At 35.9% G+C, this 8,146-nt stretch overlaps 1 long non-coding RNA gene across 4 annotated transcripts; it reads right to left on the reverse strand.

Moving 5' to 3' along the window:
- On the reverse strand, window positions 776–5,821 carry LOC109235605. Of its 4 annotated transcripts, none has more exons than XR_002069417.1 (2): window positions 4,347–5,821; window positions 776–1,468 (listed from the first exon to the last, which is right to left on the reverse strand). It is a non-coding gene; the product is annotated as an uncharacterized LOC109235605 (long non-coding RNA). The 4 variants fall into 4 exon arrangements; XR_002069416.1 differs by having other exon boundaries at window positions 4,051–5,821; XR_002069415.1 differs by having other exon boundaries at window positions 2,902–5,821.

Consider the following 8,146-nt stretch of genomic DNA (forward strand, 5'->3'; position numbering starts at 1 on the left):
CAAATAATGGTTTTTGAAAACCCAAATTCGAATTCAAAGCTTTTTAATGGCTGTCAATGGTGGAATTGCTGCTCTCTTTTCTTTTGCTTTACATTACTGGAATTAGGGATTGAGAGATAAAGAGAGACGTAGAGAGAATTCCCAATTGTGTGCAACAACATCCAATTCAAACAAATAATGTTTTTTGAAAATCCAAATTCGAATTCAAAGCTTCAAAGCTTTTTAATGGCTGTCAATGTTTTGCTCTACATTACTGAAATTAGCGATTGAGAGATATAGAGAGAGAGAGAGAGCAGGAGAGAGAGAGAGACGGAGAGAGAGAGCGCATGAGGGAGAGAGAATAAGGATGAGAAATAATTGATTCCTAATATAAAGGGATACTTATTTAATTTTTAAAGCGTATATAATTGGTAAATTTGTATATAGTAGGTAATTAAATTGAAACTTAAGTAGGGAGGGTAATAAAGTTTCTAATAGTGTATAGGTATGTAAAAATACCATTTTTAAAGCATGAGAACAACACATTATTACCGACCCAAAAAAATATAACTCTCTAGACGCTTTACGTGTAGAAGAAGTACTTGAAAAAATTGGTTCTCTAACCTTGCTCAAAGCTGTCGTCTTAACTAAAAAACACGTTCTTAAAAACTTAAATAAAATTTGAAAAGAAAGACTTTGCAGCATTGGATAAAAGAAATAAAACACTTTAATATGGATGAAGATCATAATAAGTCTTATTTCAAATGTCAAAATGTTATCAAACGTAAACTCATAATCTGAAATTTAATCATTTGGTCCAATAAGTACTTGAAATATATGCTGCAAATGTATAGCACTGATATACAAACCAACGATGTTCATCACCCTGCTGGTGTAGAAGCTATCAAAGAATTACTAATTGTGTTCTGAGAATGTAAAAGTTCCTTATATTGATAGTGTATATAACTTATACTCCTCTAACAAATACAAAAAAGCAAATCAATTCAGCAGTCAATCTTTGACTGAATAATCAATTGCCTCTGGCAAAAAAATCTTTCTCAATTAAGCAGTCAATCTCAAAATCTCATTTCTTCTCAAAGCTGTGTTGAAGCTATTTGAAACCCATGGAAAGACACCACAAAAAGCATCCCCTTGACACATCCTTGAATAATCAGAAACTTAAGTTTGAACCACCTGGAGCATGGGAATTTAATCTAGTAAAAGACTTGCAACAAATCCCAAATATAAGAGCACAAGAAAAATCCGGTACTGTAACCTCCATTAGCTTTTTCCCTGACAAAATTGGTTGTTGTAAATGCCTGAACACTGCTTAAAGCAACTTTTGATACCAGTAACCGCAAATGCCAAACTTTACTAGAAATCAAGGAAAATGCTCATCAAGATATTACAAGTCTAACAGTCGAAGGATGGCTTCAATTTAGAGAATTGCGGGATGGGTTTATGAGGAATGCAACCTTCAAGAAAAGCCCTGCATAAACACAACAAATACATCAATAATAGTGGGACCTACCAGTGAACAGTTAAATCAATCCACAATAGGGGATTAAAATTAAAATTGCCATTGGATGGGCTGTTGACTTTGTTTGCTCAGCAGAGAAGCAACAACCATATGACAATAAGACCTCTGATGACTCGTTACTCCTGCTCTGATTCAACAAACAGTTGTGAACTAGAGACCAAGTTGACTATATCTGCTCATGCAGGTCATCAAATCCATAACCACGCCCCCTCTACCCCGGCAAGGCAAAACTGTTAACTACTAGATTGAATGCTATGCATGTTATTGGACAAAATATATGAACATGGCCTCAAGGGCGCAAAGCATCCAAAACATAAACATGCACAGAAGGGCGTGTCATAGCGGTCAAATGAAGCTGGAAAAGCATGAGAAATCAGGATTCAAATTGCAACAAAGACAAGTAACTAGGTGATTTCTTCTTATCTATCTAAGCATTGATGGACAGCATTACACGGATGATGGGAGGTAACAAGTATCCGCCAGATTAGTCAAGGTGTGCATAAGTTGGTCCGTGTGCCACCATAAACCAAAAAAAACATGGCTTCCACATGCTTTTAGTGGCTTGAGATCAAGGTTCCTCAAAGTATCCATCACGTGCATTAACATGATTTCAGACTCATTTCTTTCTAATGAAAGGTGGGGTTGATGCACTGCACTGGACCTGAAATGTCACTTGGAGGGTAACATGAAGCTCAAAAGTCAGAATTGGGGTGTAGTCAATACTCCTAAATAGAAAGGGAATTGATTTATGGTCGATTTCGTAAAGAATTGGAGGGGTCAAATCCCTTTCTTAGGCTCTCTATTGGTACATCCATTTCCTTCAGAAATAGACATTTAAGAGAAAACACAGCAAAGCTTCTCAAATGAAGAGAGTCATTCAAGTAAACCTCGTTTTATCCATCGGATATGTCGCTGCAAGTCATAAGAAATTCCGAAGACAAGTTCTTCTGCTGTCCCTGACTTGTGGAACAAGCAAGGGCAATTGGGCATGGCTAAGCGCTACCATATTGATCAGTATACTACAGTCTTATCTTTTGTCCTCATGATCTCTTTCATAAAGCATAAAAGCTGAACATACAGACACCCAGACCAAATGATTTCAAGTGGGTAACGCTTAGATCCCCCATTTGATCAGGCAAAGAAGACAGACAGTGCCATTGCTGCAAATACGGTATCATACAGATTGGCCAGCCAAGCAACTTGTACTGTTAAATCCTAGACCTGATTAAAAGACATACTGGAGCCTGTGGATGGATCTCAATTTAACGAAATAGAAAAGCAGGTAAAACGATAGTTCTAACAAGTACTATATAATTTTTCTATCCCAAGTTATAATCAACGGGAGCAGACATGTAGAAACATACAAAAGGGTGTTCTATCACCTTAGAAGCTCCTCATCCCTCTGCAGCCTCATAAGTCATATCTATCACAATTAAGGGGAATAACATTGCCAGGACAATAAGAAAGAATTCAAAGGTGTTTAAATGATACGTTCATCACTTCTGTGGCACCATAGAGAACTTCCCGTTTCAATAACGTGTTGCTCAACTCCAAGCCAGTTTAGTCCTTTATAGATAAGCCATACTGTAAACCATACTTTTTCAAGAGTACAAACGCATTTGCAGCTTAACGTAAACAGGATCTGTTTCATACGATGCTTCAAACGCTCCATTTACCACTGTACCCTAGAGCCAAGAAGGTCAACATCATCTAAAATAAGAAGGCGGCTCAGATGTGTATAATGATAAGGCAATGAGCAGACCGCCATGGCTCCAACCCAAGCTGCATCTGGGCCTTAAGACACCTTCAAAATCGGGTTGCCCTGCCAAGAGGCGAGCCTCTTCAACTCAATCCTCAATTCCTTGTGTACAGGAATTATCATCACACCCTCTTTCACTTCTATATTATGTCCTCGTTTTGCCGTTGTAGTCCATGGCTTCTTGGATATGATCACTTTTGGAAGAATTCCAAGTCTCCCAAACTTGATAAACCCAATGTAAAAGTTAAACCTATTAGTTATCCATTGGTTATCCACTAGGCTATCCATTTTCTAAGTGGATAATATAGATCTTATTCATTTGACCCATTACTTCCAACCTATTTTTAATGAATAATATGGTCGATAGCTATTTTCTTTTAACCATTTTGCCACCACTAGTCACACGAAAATAACTTTACCATTGCTCCAAGGCTTCCCTTCCTGATTTTCGATTAATCCAAATCATAGAAAAGATTATCTTTTTTTTTTCTTTTCAGCAAATGGGGCTCAGATGTGTTATGATAAGGCAAAGAGAAGCCAGCTACGCCATGGCTGCAAAACACCAGTTGCAAGTGAGAGACAGATATCTCAATCACAGGCCATACCGGGTTGCCACACCAAGATACGGGTCGGCTCATCTCTATGCCCAAATTGGTTAGCCCAGATACAAGAAACATCATCATCACTGCCTCTTTATGTAACTTCCATCAGCAAGATAAACACAAACACAAACACAAAAAGTAAATACAGATTTCAGTGAAAAAGATTTTACTTTTTTCCGGAATTTCACAATTCTTATGTCCAAATGCCCACTTAAATCCTGTCTGCTTCTGCTTTTGTCATAAACAAGGGCTGTTGGTTTTTTTTTTGAAAATGGAGAAAAATCAATGGCGGAACAGAGAAGGGAAACCACCCTTCTAATGAAAATCTCAATACTCTCTGTTTTGCCTCATTTCTTTATGGGCTAACCTTTTTGCATTTTTTAGGGGAAATTCTCGTGGGTTTTTCACCTGCGAATTCCAAAATTTAAGGGAAAAGAGCCTGTAAGTTTGCACTTAAGAAAATAACCTTCCAATTGAGGCTCAGATCTGTAATAATGAAGATAAGGGAAGAGATTGGAGACACCGCCATGGCTGCAAACACCGGTTGCAAGTCGTCACCGTCCGAGTTGCCCCGCCAAGTTACGGTTCCGATTATTCTCCTGCCCTAATCAAGTTGCTCAGAGACAGAAGAAAAAATCATAATCACAGCCTCAGATTTTTGCTACAATTATTATTACTATTGATTCTCTTTTATGGAGTGAGGACTTGGAGATAGAGTAGAGAGGTCGTTTGGATATAGTTTACTGAAATTTTTTTATTTTGTGCCTCTGTGGTCCCAGAATTTTGTTCACCAATGTAAATTATAAATTATGTGAGACACAAAATAAAATCACTCTAGTTTACTGCACAAGGGCATTGTTTGGTAAAAATGAAATCATAGTAATTGTAGAGAGGAGCAGCTACCCTTGAGCTTCCCTCTACTCTCTGCAACCCTCATTCTTTGTGAGCTTTTGGTTTTCTGCTTTGTGTTAAAGAGAATAATTTAAGGCATCAATATTTCTTGTTTTGCCCTCTGATGTATGCTTATTTACAACTTGAGTCCATGCTATAGTAGGCTTATCTGCAGCAAAGTTAAAGGGTATTTTGGGTACAGTTTACCACATAACATGGTCGGTCAATTGAATTTGGTTTTGTTAAATCATGAATGGAATATTTTGGTTTTGCATGTCCTAAGATATACATGTTTGACACGACCAAAAAATTATTTACAGTACAGAATGAAATTATTTAGAAAATAATTTTCCTAACACAGAGTCATAGTGAAGAAAATGCTTTTGGCAGAAGAAGTCAATCTTTCTCAAAATCCTCATTCTTTTGGCCTGATGCTTAAGCTAACACTTAGAGACAAAAAGTAGTTGAAATTCAAAGAAGAAGAAGTTTTAAATCTATTTCACAGTACTTAAGAGGCTCAGATCTGCAAAGAGAGATCGGGCAAAAGAGAGGCAACCGCGCCATGGCTGCAAAATCACCGGTAGCATGCAAAGAAAAAACCTTCGGATCGCCGGCCGTCCGGTGATCCGCCAGGCCAAGATACGGGTCGGATAGTCTCTATGCCCGACCCAGTTAGCCCAGAACCATAAGAAAATATCATCATCATTGCCTCTACTGTTATATGTATCAAAAAGGAGGAATTAAAATCACAGAAAAGGAGACAGAAAACAGAGATCTGGTTGTTGTTGTTGATGCTGAAGTATAGACTGTATAGTACTACATATTTCCATGAATTTAAGGGCTGTTGATTTTTTTTTAAAGTGGAAAAGGAAAATCAATGGCTAAACAGACAGGGGCAACCACCCTTTGAATAAAATCCCAATACTCTCTGTTTTTGCCTCATTTTTCTCTTTTCATTTTTGGGCTAACTTTTCTTTGCTGGGGAAATCCTTTGGTTTTCCACCAAATGAATTTCCACCTTTCACTTTTTTTGTTCTCTTGTTATAAATACTCTTGCTTGGAAGAATCTAGAACGTTTAGCGAATTTTAATCAGTGACAGTTGGTATGTTACTATTTTTTATCTATATTATTTTTTACTCTGTTAACACATAAAATTTACACTTCTTATTTATTTATTTTTAAAAATCAACAACAATAATAACATCCACAATATGATTTATGAGTGGAATTTGTGAAGGATTAGACTATACTTTGTATGAGATAAGAATACTTAATAAAATCTTGGTTGAAGAAAAATATTTAATAAATATTTATTTTAAAAATCGTGGTTGCTTTTGTGTTTGGATCAACTTTCAAAGTAATTGTCGGAAGACTCGGATACAAGGAACAGTACGTGGGACGTGGTCTCTTAATTCCCATCTCCCATAATATTCTTTTGATTTTTTTGAGGTAATTTTTCAGGTAGAATCTCGCAAGGGATAGATATTATTTCTGATTGACAGATCTTTTTTATTTTTTTAGAATTTGTTGGTAGAAGATCTTTATATTTAAAAGGAATGATGATCCACCAAAGGCATATAAGTCATTTCATAAAAATTCTTTGTTTGTATTTTTTAAACAGAAAAGAGTCAAAATTATCCTTATCGTTTACTAAATAATTTACAGTTGCCTCCGTTCACCTATTCGTCCAAAAAAGCACACGACGTTAATTTATTAACAAAAGTACCCATGCGACTAATAGCAGAACTTGTGGGTCTTCTATTTAATGGTGGCATATTTTTATTGGGTCATGTGGCATTTTGGGTCAGACGGCATATATGGGTTTAATACACGTCCCATAAACCAAACCTGCCCTAATTTTTTTATAATCCAGATTTTAAAAAAACCTTTTCGTCTTCTTCCTCCTTTGTTTCATCCTTCCATGGCTTCTATGATCTACCCCTTTTCCTCACTGGTATATTTTCTTCTTCGCCACATTCAAGATCCTCGCAAACAGATTGTAGTACAAAAGATGAGGGCATGCACTGAAATTATAAATTTAATTTGATACTTGAAGAGCTTTGAGTTATACATGTAGACATATGGACTACATTGATGCTTGATTTATGTCTAAAAAAATCAATCAAATGTCGTTCTTCGACCATTTCCGAAACATTGTGTCTTTCTCTCTTTAAAATCTTTTTTCTCTCTCTACAAGTCCAAATGGTTAACCCATCGGAGGTTTCCTCGAATTTTCCTTCAACAGCAGCCCAAATCTCCTGTAAACGATGACCAAAGTGTTTATTTAGTTCCTTAATGTTGAAATCTCACATCCCTGTTTTGACCCATTCCTCATGCAACTATTTGTTTATATATATCAACATAAAAGTAAAATAAACAAAATAAAGAATTGAATTCTCTGATTTTGCTTTCCCGAATTGATTTTTTGATTTGGTTTATCCAATTCAGCTGAACCCGAATTTCAACCCATCATATAATGAAATGTTGAAACAATTGATGCTAGCATTTTTAGTTTTACTCAGATTTGTTTTTGGACAATAGTGTCAGTGGCCCAGTAAAAAGAAGCCAACACATTGATTTGAAGGTCCAGCTGGTCTGCCGTTAAACGTAGGGGTATTTTAATTAATAAAATTAACATAGTATGTATTTTTGGACTAATAGATAGATGGAATGTGTATTTTTGGACTGATAGATGGACAGAGGCTATAAGTAAACCATTTATCAAACAATTAGGGTAGTTTAGGCCCTTTTCCCTTTCTTAAATGCAAAACTATGCCATCATTGATATATGTTGACCCCACATTCCCCTAGCCACAAATCTCCTTTAAATGCACTGTGCCTGTTTTTTTTCTTCTTTTTCACTAAAAGGCGCTGGAAGGTGCTGAATTTATTATTATTCAGTAAATTAAAGAGAGTTATTATAGTCCCGGACTGATTTTAACGGAACTATCTCTAATAAGTCTTTGCGGAAAGTAGAGAAAGCAAATAAAGGTGGTTCACTCCAAAAATGTTCGTCACACTGCGTTAATATGTGAGTTACATTTGCTCCCAAACTGTGCTAGTGTGTGCGCCGCTGGTTTTTCTGTGTTGATTAGACTGTTTTTGCAGTGCAAAATGCTCATTTCCAACCTTTTTTCTCATTTTGGAAAATTATTAATTTTATTTTAGTCAAATAAAAGTTTCCATAAAGAAAGTAAAATTAATTTTTAAGTAACAGAGCAACAAAAAGAAGTATTGATATTTACAAGATTTTCATATTTACCCATGCTATCTTAAAGCAATTTGAAAATGAAAATTAAATGGTTTTCATCTATCCACACTATTTCAAGGCGATTTCTAACTAAATATTTTCATAGTCAAAAGTAATTTTAAAA

Source organism: Nicotiana attenuata, chromosome 12, assembly GCF_001879085.1.
Source record: "Nicotiana attenuata strain UT chromosome 12, NIATTr2, whole genome shotgun sequence".
In the NCBI taxonomy this organism is placed as follows: domain Eukaryota; kingdom Viridiplantae; phylum Streptophyta; class Magnoliopsida; order Solanales; family Solanaceae; genus Nicotiana; species Nicotiana attenuata.